The sequence below is a fragment of the Mus caroli genome, chromosome 5 (assembly GCF_900094665.2).
Source record: "Mus caroli chromosome 5, CAROLI_EIJ_v1.1, whole genome shotgun sequence".
NCBI classification, from domain to species: Eukaryota; Metazoa; Chordata; class Mammalia; order Rodentia; family Muridae; genus Mus; species Mus caroli.
The window spans coordinates 41887644-41902776 of NC_034574.1; positions in this window are offsets into that span (position 1 = coordinate 41887644).

Sequence of the window (15133 nt, forward strand, 5' to 3'; positions counted from 1 at the left end):
GAGAGGCCCATTGGACTTGCAAACTTTATATGCCCCAATACAGGGGAATGCCAGGGCCAAAAGAATGGGAATGGGTGGGTAGGGAAGGAGGGGGGGTATGGGGGGCTTTTGGGATAGTATTGGAAATGTAATTGAGGAAAATATGTAATAAAAAAATATTTAAAAAAATAAAAAATAAAAAAAGAAATGTAAATAAAAATATCTAATAAAAAAAAAGACTGTAAAAGATCAGGACAGGATGTCTTCTTTGAGATGATCTTGTATGACGGTGGGTGGCACTTGTTTGCTTGCTGTCACCAGAACACATATGACTAACTGTCCTTACAAATTGTTTACTTGGGTTTGGAACAGAAAGCAGACTAGCCAATCCTTAGTGCTTTTAGTTATTGGTCCAGTTTTGATCCAGATATTTTATATGTCATTTTGGTGTCTTCTATGCCACTTGACTTTGCTAGAAAACGAAATAATACAAAAAGAAAGTTCACAAAGTGAATGTGATGCATAGAGACATATGCATATATAGTATGCATGTACACAATTATCCATATCAATTCATACATATTTAAATATCATGTCTATTACTATAAAAGAGGGGTAAAATGACAGAGATGGTGTCATTAAAATTCATTCTTCATTCCCCAGAGGAGAGCTCTGTATACCCATGGCTTGCCAGAAGGTCATGGATTATTTTTTTTGATTGATACTCACAATGATCATGTTGGTGAGATTACATGGAGTGTAGCATGGGGTTGAAGAAAATCCCTTGCAATTTGCTTAAATGTATGCTGTTTGATTTTTTTTTTTTGTAATCATTTTAGGAATCATCCTTTAATGTATCATATATTAACATAAGCATGAAGATGTCAACATGCTTTTGTAGTTGCTACAAATAATATTTCAACATAGGTATCAACTTATGGTTGAGTCAAATTAATAAATGAGTAGTTATCTGTAGCTCTCTGAGCAGAAGTTAAAGTTTGTTATTTCTGATTATTATGCTGTGTTCTGTTTTATTTTTATTGCTTTTCTCCATAAAATCTAAAATCTCAATATTAGTACTAGAAATCCTCTTCTTTTCATGTGATGGAATGCTACACAGTTTTATTGAACAAACTGAAGTCATGGGGCAGAACGTTAATTTCCAACAGTATCAACAGGGACTGTCAGCTAAGGGACTATGAAATGGATCCATCAGTGAAGCGCTTGCATTGTAAGCATCAGGGAATGAATATCATCTAGGCAAGCATTTAAAAGCTGAGGTTGCAGTATATACCTGTCACTTCTGTGAGTGGAGGAAAAGATAGCAAGACCCTTGGGAATCCTGGCCAGCCAGTCTAGCTGAATCCATAAGATCCAAGATGAATGAGAGACCCTGAAAGAAAAAACAACCTAAAATATAGAATGATCAAAATTACCTTGCTTTACCTCCACATGCACATCACGTATTCATGCATCTGCAGGCAAATGTGTCTAAGCATGTTCATGAGCACATATAATTTACAAAGTTTCAGTCAAACTTTGTAGTCAGATATCACATTTAAATGCTAGAAATACTGATCAGTCGATAGAGTGTTTGCCTAGTAGACACAGAAATCCTAGGTAAATTTCTATGCACCTCATAAAGCAGATATAAGGAAGCACATCTTAGATCCCAATACCCAGGAGGTAGAGTCAAGATGATCAAAAATCCAAACTTATGCCCAGCTTGTGTGAGTGTGTAAAGAACAAATGAAATCCCAAATGAATGTGTATTTGTTGATATGGGTACAAACCTGTCAAGGATTCAATGCCACAGCCTCATGGAAATGGCCCATCCTTCATCCCAGGGTAAGAAACAGAGGGATAGCAAAGGTTTCTGCTGGTCTTAGTGCATATGTTGACAGTGAGGATAAGCATAAGTCACTATAAGTGATTGACCAGTGGATGCAAAAACTAGCAAATTCAGTTTTCTCCTCACATATATTTATAGCTTGAGGCTTCTGACCCACAGACTTTTACTGAGACTAACCAACTCTTTCCTCATGTAATGTACATGCTGTAAGTTCTGCATTGTGAAGTTGGTACCCTCCATCAGAGTGATTATAACTCACCAAATCCCAGCATTTCTGTACATATGTCTGTTTTATTTTTATTCAGTCATAACCCATAGTCTGATTTCCAGGACCAAACCACACAAAGTGCAGCAGTGATATAGTCTTCTATTAAATGGACTTAAATATTACAATTTTATTATTCCTAATGATCACATAAAGAAGATAAATAAAATGCAGCTTTTAGCTGTAAATGAAACAGTGTCTTCTTATTCTGAGTTTGAAATACCAGAACAAAACCACATTGCTCCCTGTATATTTCTCAAAAGAAAAAACAAACTTAAGATCTTTTCTATTTCCTTCCAAGAACCTTACACAAAATGGAGAAAACTGTGGCTTTATTTTGTGTGGCTTTCATTCTAGCGGATATATTAAATACATACTATGAAGCTTGATTGTCACTTCTACAGAACAGAGAGCAGAGGCAACAATCGTGTGTGTGTGTGTGTGTGTGTGTGTGTGTGTGTGTGCATGCACATGTGTCTGTACATACAAGCAATCTTATATGTAATTAGGGGGAGCCTGTGTACTTTATAGAATGGGTAGAGATGCATAAAGTCTTACATGGGTCTGTCTGATAAAGCATCAAGGAGAGAGGCCACTTAAGCAAAGAGCTGAAGCAAGAGAAAAGAGAAAGTCTGGGAAAGAACATTCTAGATAGTAAGGTAAGAATCAATGCAGAGTATCATTTTTACTATCATAATCAGTCACCAATATAAAATTATTAATAAGTAAATGTTAAATACATCAAATGTCTTCTAATATGTATTTTCAAGTAGGAAACAAACTTTATTAATTCAGTTTAAGTTGGCGAAGTTGAGCTTTGCTGTGTTTTTTCTACGCATGTTACTCAACTTAGCAAATGCCCTCTTTCAGTTTGCTCTAGAAACTCTCCTGTAGAAATACAGTCTGGAGAATTAAAAAGATGAGAGTTTCAGGAAAACTGGACTTGAATGTAAACCAACAAATCATCTTCATGAATTTTACTCCCCTTTCCCTGTAATATTTGATTTTGATAAGGAAATTCAAATGTTGAATTTTGAAATGTTGAAATGGCCTTTAGGAATTAGTAAGAGACAATGTCAGTAGAGGACAACAATTTGGGTTTTTTAGCTGAAAGCCATTTTCTTTTCTCTTTTTCAAATGTAGTGAGTACTTCGCAGGCCTTGCAAATCATCTCTTGAGATGAGACCTCTAATTTCCACCAATGAACCTAGTTCATTCTATTAGGTAATAATCAGAAAGAAATTATAATCTATTTTCCTCATTTCTTTCCTAATGATTCTATGGAACACATTTTTAAAAAGGGAGACAAAGGCAGAATGAATTCGAAACTGAACTCTGATTGCTAAGTACCCGTTTAAACATGAACCTCACGTTAGATGATGCAGTCCTGTAACTATGGCAAGCAACACACTCCTCTCTCTACCAGCTCTTGTATATTAAAAATAAAATGAAAACTTGGTGATATCTGATGGGCCCCATATCGCATAAAGTATACATTTTCTCTTTCTGCTGATTATCTATAAATCTGATATTTATACTTCACCCTGTCTGAATTAGCAGGCTGTTTCCCCAAGTCAATTCTGTTCCAAGCAGAACGTGGAGGGTGTAGGAAAAGAGAGCTTTGCTGCCTTGCTGAAAGCAAGCCATACATATTCATGGAGCAAACAGAAAATCATTTACCAAATTGTGGATGGTAAATACAAATTAACCCTGCAACAAAAAGCATAGGATTTGCATTTTCAAGACTTAGATCTCTGTGGGACTAATTAGATGATAAGTAAGAATTAGAGTTATCATGAATACAACCTGGTTGAGAGCTGGTGAGTGAGTGCTTGTGTGGCAGGGGGTTGCAGTAAGTAATTATTTTTAATTTTTCATAGTTCTTCAAGATTGGTTCATAAACTGTTGGATTTAACTTTCTGTGGATATATTTTTGAAACTATTTAATGATGGGTAAATACAATGGTGTCTTAGCATTTTTGTTTGCTCAACAAAATGAGAACAAAGAAAGGTATGGGTGATCTAGAAGACCATCCAATTGCACCCCTATCTATTCCTGCTGTGCTCTCAATGGATCAGATATTCAGCTCTTCCTTCCCGTGGAAAGCAGGAGTTTGTCAACAGCTTTCTCTTGCTTAACCTTTGCTCTACTCTGTCCCTTTTCTGACCTGCTGTCACAATATATTTTGCCAATACCCAAATGTCATCAAGTCAGACATCTATAACACATTGCCATGCCTTTTGGAAACAGCCAGACCTTCTTAGCTAGTACAGATAATCTTGGTCCAGCCTTTTCTCCAGACTCATCTCCTGGCTCTCCATCTGTCAACACGCCTAACCAAGAGTCATGTCTGTGCCAACTGTGGTTTACACACTACACATTTCATTTTCTACAGTCCCTCTTGATTAAATCATGTCCAGTTCCCATTTCCCCTGAGGTGTCTACAGCTCCCAGGCATTTTCATGTTGTTCTTCTCTCATACAGAACGCTCCTATTTCTGCTTCTTGATAGTTTCTTATGGATTAAGAGTCAATTTGGACATCAAGGTCTTAGGGAAGACCCCCTAACTTAATTTTTTCAGGTTCCTGTTACTGCCACGTGTGTCACATTAGGCTCATAATTGTTCTACACTAGAACACTCCTTAATCCTTTATAGGGTCTTAATACTTAATACTCTCATCTTCTTCTCTTACACTGCCACTATTTAAAAGCAAAAACTGCCTGTTTTTTTTACACTAGTGTTTAAAAGATTCAATGTCATGCAATCAATGTGAAGTAAATATGCACAAGATGACTAAATACCATAGAGAATGATGGTGAGCTCCTCAGAAAATTAAATTCTGTCATCTGTGATGCCTACATTCATCAAGGAAGTTTTTATTATTAATTATATAGATTAGATAAGAGAAAATTTATATATCTTTATTTTGCTTATATCCAAACAAACTGACTTGGGAATTTGTTTCATTTTTTAATTTATACTGTCATGAAGAATCAATTCTTGTAGTTTTATTTGACTACCTTTGAAATAGAAAACTTTAAAACTTAATATATCATACCTAATGATTGATCCATTTTTAAAGGACAATTGGGATCTTTCCTATGATTACCCAGAAAAATAGAACAAGGGCTTTGAGTGAGACAACAGATACTTGAAAACAAATTATAGACACACAGTTTAGGGGGAAGACCTCCCTAGGAACACCTGAAGACACGAAACATATAAGACAAAGAGTCTGCTTCTACACTACTACCTGCATTTGTTTTGTTGTTGTTGTTGTTGTTGTTGTTGTTGTTGCTGTTGCTGCTGCTGCTGCTGCTGTTTATTTATTTGTTTAAACATTGCATTTTAAATGAACCAATGTAAGATGAGGCATATATTTATACTTTTTGGGGAGGCTAAAACAAGAAGATTTTGAGTTCCAGGATATTTTGGGCAACAAAGTGAATAGAAGATCAGCATGGTATAATCAGAAAAAAACTTATCTCAAATTGCAAAGTGACTAGAGGACCAGATACATAATTGAGTAGTATAATGCTCGAAATCAATTCTCAGTACACACAAGCACACACATATATACAAACACAGAGAGAGTGAGAGACAGAGAGACAAAGAGACATAAAGAGAGAGACAGAAACAGAGAGAGAGAGAGACAGAAAGAGAGAGTATTTTCTAGACAAATACCACATAGCAAGTTTAAATCAAGGTCAAGTAAACTATCTAATCACTCCTATAACTCCCAAGGTAATAGAAGCAGATATTAAAACCCTCTCAACTAAAAAAAAAAAGCCTAGGACCAGATGATTTTAGTGCAGAATTCTACCAGACTTTCAAAGAAGAGATAATACCAATACTTATCAAACTATTCCACAAAGTAGAAATAGAAGGAACACTATGTAATTTAATCCATGAAGCCACAGATACCCTGATACCTAAAGTAGACAAAGACTCAACAAAGACAGAGAACTTCAGACAAATTTCACTTATGAACATCAATACAAAAATACTCAATAAAATAAAAAAGAACACATCAAAACCAGCATTCACCACAATCAAGCTTCATCCCAGAGATGCAAGCATGGTTCGATATATGAAAATCCATCAATGTAATCTGCTGTATAAACACACTGAAAGAAAAATATCAAATTATGATCATCTTATTAGATGCTGAAAAAGGCTCCAAAAAAAATCCACACACCATTCATGTTAAAAGTCCTGAAGAAATCAGCATTTCAAGACACATATCTGCACATAATAAAAGCAATATACAGTAAGACAATAGCAACATCAAATTCATGGAGAGAAACATGAGGCAATCCCACTAAAAATCAGGGACAAGACAAGGCAGACCACTCTTTCCTTCTCTATTCAATATAGTACTTGAAGTTCTAGCTAGAACAATAAGACAATGAAAGGAGGTCAAGGGGATACAAATTTGAAAGGAAGAAATCAAGTATCACTACTCATAGATTATATGATTTCATATATATATATATATGTATATATATATATATATAACCCCCAACACTGTACTAGAGAACCTTTCCAGTTGATAAACAACTTCATCAACTTAAATAAATCATTAGCTCTTCTGTATACAAATGATAAATGGACTGATAAAGAAATAAGGGAATCAAGACCCTACACAATAGCCACAAATAATATAAAATATCTTGGTGTAATTCTAACTAAGCAAGCAAATGATCTGTATGACAAGAACTTCTAGTCCCTGAGGAAAGAAATCTTAAGGTGATATCAGGAAATCTTACCAAAAGCAATCTAAAGATTTAATTCAATTCCCATCAAAACTCCAACACAAATTTTTTTTACAGACATTGAAAGAACAATTCTCAACTTCTTAGAGAAAAACAAAAAACTCAGAATAGCCAAAATAATAAAAGAACTTTGGAAGGAATCATCATCCAAACTACAACTGTACTACAGAGACATAGTGATAAAAAAATGATGTGGTATTGGCATAGTGAATGACAGACTGATCGATGACATAGAATCAAGACTCAGAAATAAGTGCACACACCTATAAAGCCAAGACAATGAAGTGGAACAAAAGAAACCGTCTTCAATGAATGGTGCTGGTCTAACTGGCAGTCTGCATGTAAAAGAATGCAAATTGACCCATTCTTATCACCTTGTCTGAAGCTCAAGTCCAAGTGATTAAGCACCTCAACATAAAACAAGATACACTGAATTGAATAGAATAGAAAGTGGTAAATAGCTTTGAATGCATTTGGAATAGGAGAACATTTTCCGAACAGAACACCAGTGTCACAGGTTCTACTGTCAGCAATTGATAAATGTGACCTCTTGAAACTGAAAGGCTTATGTAAGGCAAAGGGAACTGTTGATAGGGCAAAATGACAGCCTACAGATTGGGAAGAGATATTCATTAATCCTATCTGACAAAAGGCTAATATCCTAAATATATAAAGAATTCAAGAAGTTAGATTCTTAAAACCCATATAACACAATTAAAACATGGGGTGCAGACAGAGCTAAACAGAGATTTCTGAACAGAGGAATCCTTGAGAGAGGATTCCTCATCAGAGAAATCTTAAACAGCATCTAAAGGAATCCTTAATCAACAGGGACATGTAAATAAAAAATGACTAATATATTCTATCTTACATCAATCAGAATGGATAAAATCAAAAATTCAAGCAACAGCCCATGCTGGTGATGATGTGGAGAAGGAGGAACACTCCTCCACTGATGGTAGAATTGCAAACTGGAACAATCACACTAGAAATCAATTTGGTGGTTTCTCAATCTGAAATAGTTTTACCTGAAAACCCAGCTATACTATTCCTGGGCATATATCCAAAAGATGCCCTACCATGCCACAAGGACATGTGTTCTACTTTGTTCATAGCAGCCTTATTTGTAATAGCCAGAAACTGGATGCAACCCAAATGTCCTTCAACCAAAGATTGGAAACAGAAAATGTGGTTCATTTATACTATTGAATACTATTCATCTATTAAAAACAAGAACATCATAAATATTGCAAGCAAATAGATGGATTTAGAACATATCACCCTAAGTGAGGTAACCCAGACCCAAGAGGACATGCAAGGTATATACTTACTGATAAGTGGACATTAGCCAAAAAAAAAAAAAAAAGTATGAAAAAACCTATGATATACTCTGCAGTTCCAAAGAAGTTGACAAAAGGAAAACCCAAGTCGGGATACTTGAGTCTCACTTAGAATGGGGAGTAAAGTAGTCATAGAAGGCAGGAGGAGTTATAAACTTGGGTGGGAAAGTACATGGGTACAGAAATGGGGGTGGTGGTGTTCAGGATCAGGTATGGGGCAAGACCCGAGAAAGAACCAAATGGCCATGAGAATGAATGGAAATATGCAGATGCTATGATGGGTGAGGGGTGGGTAGGATCTCTATGAAATCTCAGCGATCTGGGATAGGGGATGATCCTAGGACTCAGGGTAGGAGACCTTAGACCATATGTTCAACAGTGGGGATATGGCACCTGAAGAGACCACCTCCAGTAGCCAGACAGGACCCCCAGTGGAGGGATGGGGACACCAACCCACCTACAAAACTTAGCACCAAAATTGTTCCTGTCTAAGAAATGCAGGGACAAAATAGAGCAGAGACTGAATGAATGGCTGATCAAGGACCTGCTGAACTTGGGATTCATCTAATACCCATTAGGGCACTAGTCCCTGACACTATTATTGATGCCATGTTGTGCTTGCAGGCAATAGCCTAACACAGCTGTCCTCTGAGAGGCTCTGATGAGCAGCTGCTGAAACAGATATAGATACTCACAACATTGAACGGAGGTAGGATACCCCTATGAAAAAGTCAGGTGAAGGATTGAAGGAATTAGAGGAGATGCTAACACCATAGAAATACCAAGTGTCAACTAACCTGGATCCTAGAGACTAAGCCATTAACCAAAGAGCATACATAGACTGGGCAAGGTTCCTGGCACCTATGTAGCAGAGTACTGCCTTGTCTGGCCTTAGTGGGAGAGGATGTGCCTAGTACTGTAGACTGTTGATGTGTCAGAGTGAGTGGGGGAGATAAAAATGGGAGGCACCTTCTTAGAAGTGAAGGGGAGAAGATATGGCAAAAGAATTCTGTGAAGGTGTACCAAGAGCAGACAACCTTTGGGATGTGAATAACACAATGAATTAATTAGAAAAATATATGTGTCTTCTTTATACATCTTATATAAAGACATCTTATGTTTATTACTAATTAACAGTCCTAGGAAGAAATCTTATCTTGCCAGCTCCACTAAAGTCCTGACAATACTGTGAGAGCATTCGACTAGCTATCAGAGATGTGTACATATAATAAGAAGAGATTCTTAGTAAAATGGACAAACAAAAATGAGTAAAATAAACTTTACATCTTCAGTAACACTTTCTCAACATAGATACAGGTGTAAGATTTCTTTGTAAACTGAGTCTTCTTCTGAAAGCCACTGTAATGAAAGATGAATGTGTGAAGTCCCATGTTAACTAAGAAGCTTGCTTCATTTAGGTTGTATCTGGTTTCTAAAGGGTCCCCTAAGTCCTCCAAACTTCTCTTCACAGAATGTGTCTACATCTAACTGAGGTTTCAAATCTATCAGCACTGATGACTGGATATAGGCTTGTTAAAATGTGAAGAAACTGGACCTAGAGTCAGATTGCTTGAACAGTGACTTGAAAGTCCTTGAAGTCTATAAATGTAAAAATTACATCTTGAATAAAGAAATGTTCAGATCTTGAGTGAATGACCAAATGAGCTTCAAATTGTAGAGTGCATTCTGCTCATGTTCTTAAGAAAATGGGATTGTATATAATGGAGTATATAATTGAAGCAATTATGATGTGTGAAGTTCTAAGTGCAATACATGGAAATGATCTGTTTCTAATAGCCCTTCATTTGGGTGTCAGCACTACAGTTGGCAAGTACCCCCTCAGCTCTAAAAGTCTTTTCTGACCTCGTTCCTCTTTCCCCTACATCTAATTACCCTTTCTCCACATCTCTGTCTAAGAACAAAGCTAAAATCAGATTGCAAGGAACAATGGTTTTCAAAGCTGTATGTCCGTAAAAGCAGGCCATATCGCTGCTTCAGGACCTACTCTCTACAGAGAGCATTTCATGCCCAGAAGCCTATCACCCAGGTAATTCTAGAACCTATTCATGTCATAATCAGTATTATTTATCAAATATTCTAATATTATAAAATTTAAATTTAGAGAGATAAAGCATATACTCATATTGCATTATACTGCCATAGTTTAGATAAAGTTGTAAAATAGAAACCACACTTTCACAGATGGAGAGATGGCTCTGTTCCTAAAACTGTATAATCACAGTGGGCCTGAGTTTGGTTCCTAACACCAACTTCCACTTTGGGTGGCTCACAACAGTAGACGGGGCTACATAAATACAGAACTTTAATAAATCTCTGAAAATGTTATTTGTGGTTCCAATCACTACTTCAGGAAGGTACTTTAGTGTATCTTTGTGTATGTGTGTGCAGTACATGTATGCAGGTATGATCTCGTGTGTGTGTGTTTACTTGTTGCCGTGGGTACATATACATTGTCAGAGAGAGTGGTCTAGATGAGGTGATATTCCTTGATCCTTGTAGATTTTGCTCAGCGGGAAGACAATGGGTTAAGGGATCCACCAATTCCCATCCTCCAATTCTGGGGTTAAAGCTACATGACACCATACTCAGCTTTTGTTGTGGATTCTGCAAATCTAACTCAGGGTTTCTCTTGTGCAGATTGGACTTTACCCATTGAAGCTTCCACCCATTCTTGCTAGTATCACTTTGCCTGGTCCTTTGACCTCTCTTTTGAAGGTCCAATTTTCATGTTGATTTGAAGTTAAATTCATAAAACAGTTTCCTCACTTCTATAATGTCAACTATGGCTTTCTTTCCCACTATGATTTCTAAATGATGCATGTCTCCAGAAGCCACAGGACAATGAAGAGAATCTAGGTCAATTTTAACAAAAGCCCATTTTCTGCGGATTGTTACTTTTTAACCATTATTTACAAAGGTAACTAAAACAATTTACACATTAAACACAATACCAAGATATTATATGCTATATACCTCTGTAGAAGAAGCTTAAATGAAACAGACTTAGCTCAAGTCCTCAAATATAAACAATAATGTAGTATTCACGGCTAAATACAAAATGGAACGTGAGGAGCTGAGCATCATTCATAAATTACAAATAGACTATATGGACCATTATGGACAGAAAAGATGCTATAATACACGTTACCCTCATGGACAAACAATTACTCAGAAATCACAGAGATTAGCAAAGTTGAAGTAGTGGAAGGTAAAAGCATTGATAATGAAGTAATTATGTGACATGATGCTATCTCCATGTTTTAAAAGTCAGACCTGGATTTCTATTACAAAATAACAACATTCATGGGGAAACATGGCTGGGCTAGAATTTGAGTCTCAAATGCTATGATGACAAATGCTTTGAGAATAGGAAAGACAAATCATCATAGCAGAAACAGGTAATTTGAATCCAGAGTTTTAATTATACATAGAATATAGAGAAGTCAAACAGATGGACAAGAGGGGAGAAGACAACACAGCACATAGGAAAAGAGGAGAGGAGAAAAGGATGCTAAGTGTGGATTTTGCAATGCTAACACCTCATACAGATTATTATGAAAAGGAAGAAAAGTTAAAGAAGAAGGGGAGACAAAGTATTATGAACTGGAGCAGAAGGCTTCCACATACAAGGCTTGGTTTATGGGGGTTTTTTATTTCAAACTAAGTAGTCTTACATCCAGACTCACAAGAATTTCATATCAAGATAGGAAAAAATAGGTGGATTCCTATAGAATAAAAGAGGTTACATGTCCAGAAAGGTCTGAAGAAACAAGATGGAAATGCATTGATAAATCTGGGAGATTTTATCAACCCATACATTGTACCTGGCAGTAAGGTTGATAAGTGTTCTGGAGAGCTGGGATGCCCCAGATTTGGCTATCTGAATCAAAACAACTATGCATTAAGTATTCTTCTTATGACCTGCCCTTTAATCATCCCAACAATCTACAGGGTTCCTACTATTATTATTATCTGCATCAGGCAATGGGAAAAGGGAATCTTAGTAGTGATTGCATTACTCTGCAAAATCACACAGCATGACGATGTCTAAGACAACATTCAAACCAAGCTCTTTTTGACTCTTGAAATAGCATCTAAATCATCACTTCAGCAGGAGATGGAAATAGTTGCATTCACCAGAGGCTCCCTTATTCACTTTAACTCTGCATATATCAAAACCAGATTATATCTGGAGCACTGCACAAACCTAGAATTTGATATGGTTTAGATTTTTTTTCCTCAAATGAGACAAAGCTGTAATACCATCATTATTCTTTATTAGGCATTTTTAAAGGACTTTTCAGCTATCACATGAAGCTCACATGACTTCACCCTTCCTTATTAAGACAAGTGTTTCAAATTATAAGTTAACATCTTTGACAGGTTAGAGTGGTGTATACTGATTCCTAGCTAGGTTACTAAATAGAAAAAATATGACATTAGCATGATCTAATGGACAGAGGAAGTAATGCTTCCCCGGCCCCTCATCTACCACAGAAGGGAATACTAGCTGTATGTTTGTTATAAATTAATAAATTAATAAACCAACCAACCAACCAAGGTAAAAGGTCAACTAAAAATATAATGCAGTTAACAGTAAGTTTACTTATACATTATAGATATGGGTTTTTAAGGTAAATTGATATGGCATGCTTCTATAATTCTCTATGAAAAACTTAATTTTTTAATAAGTCTTTTTTAGATTATGAGTATATGGCATAAAAGTTTGGTTTAAAGTAAAAGAAATATGTATTCACACTAAACAGTGCATGTCCAGTAAAAAGAAAGAAAATTCTAGTGTGGTTATTGTCCTGAAGAGTGTAAGCTCCCTGGATATTGAAGGATGCTCATTTTTCTTTCTTTTTTTTTAATTAGGTATTTATTTCATTACATTTCCAATGCTATCCCAAAAGTCCCCCACCCGCTCCCACACGCACACACTCCTACTTCTTGGCTCTGGCGTTCCCCTATACTGAGGCAGATAAAGTTTGCACAACCAATGAGCCTCTCTTTCCACTGATGGCCCACTAGGCCATCTTCTGCTAAATATGCAGCTAGAGTCAAGAGCTCCGGGGTACTGGTTAGTTCATATTGTTGTTCCACCTATAGGGTTACAGAACCCTTTAGCTCCTTGGTTACTTTCTCTAGCTCCTCCATTGGGGTCCCTGTGATCCATCCAATAGTTGACTGTGAGCATCCACTTCTTTTTGCTAGGCCCCGGCATAGTCTCACAAGAGACAGCTATATCTGGGACCTTTCAGCAAAATCTTGCTNGTGTATGCAATGGTGTCAGCTTTTGGAAGCTGATTATGGGATGGATCCCCGGATATGACAGTCTCTAGATGGTCCATCCTTTCATCTCAGCTCCAAACTGTGTCTCTGTAACTCCTTCCATGGGTGTTTTGTTCCCAGTTCTAAGAAGGGGCAAAGTGTCCACACTTTGGTCTTCGTTCTTCTTGAGATTCATGTGTTTAGCAAATTGTATCTTATATCTTGGGTATTGTAAGTTTCTGGGCTAATATCCACCTATCAGTGAGTTCATATTGTGTGAGTTCTTTTGTTCTACAATAAATCATAACAACAATGTTGGGAATATACAAAGGTAACCACCTACTTATTTTACTTACACCTCTTATAATAAGCCATTTTTATGCTTTCTATGTCTATGTCACCTTTCATGTTGTTATTTTCCCATGTTTTAAAGCAGGGTCTAACTATTTGCTTATACCATGTGGTTTGCTAAACTGGTAAATGTTTGGAACTGATTTTTATTTTGTTAAATATTTATTTCCTCAATCGAATCTGGTGAAATTTCATGATTTTATAATTGTTAATATTTTAATTTTTAGGATTGAATCATGTTCCATGGTTTTGTTCTTTTTATGTGCTGTATTTGATGTCTAATTCTGGTTTTAGAATCTAGAACAGGTAATAGCTAACATTTTGTTTTTGGTCAAGGACAAAGCATTAAAAACTTAAGACAAGAGTTACTAACCTCGCTCTTCCGGTCAGACAAGCACCTGGGTAGCTAGGGCGCAGGGTCGGCTGACACTCACCAGCTACCCACGACACCCGCCACAGGATTTTGAGACTTCTGGTGAGTGGAACACAGCTTCTGCTCCAGTCCAATCACACAGGACCTGAGACTGCTTTGGTTGGGGAGGCAGAAATCCAGCCTGAGTAGAGCCACAAGCCTCTTCCGGTCAGACCAGCACCAGGGTAGCTATGGCCCAGGGTCGGCTGACAACTGCCAGCTACCCACAACACCCGCCACAGGATCTTAAGATTTCTGGTGAGTGGAACACAGCTTCTGCTCCAATCCAATTACACGTGGGACCTGAGACTGCATTAGTTAGGGAAGCAGAAAACCGGCCTGAGTAGGGCCACAAGCCTCTTCCGGCCTGACCAGCATTGGGGTAGCTAGAGCACAGGGTCGGCTGACACCCGCCAGCTACCCACAACACCCACCACAGGATCTTGAGACTTCTGGTGAGTGGAACACAGCTTATGCTCCAGTCCAATCGCACAGGAACTGAGACTGCTTTGGTTGGGGAGGCAGAAATCCGGCCTGAGTAGGGCCACAATCCTCATCCGGTCTGTCCAGCACCGGGGTAGCTAGAGCGCAGGGTCTGCTGACAACTGCCAGCTACCCACGACAGCCGCCACAGGATTTTGAGACTTCTGGTGAGTGGAACACAGAGTCTGCTCAAATCTTTAAACAGTGACGGACGATAACAACTAACCCCAGAGATTACCAGATGGCGAAAGGTAAACATAATAATCTTACTAACAGAAACCAAGACCACTCACCACCATCAGAACCCAGCACTCCCACTTCGCCCAGTCCAGGGCACCCCAACACACCTGAAAAGCTAGACACGGATCTAAAAGCATATCTC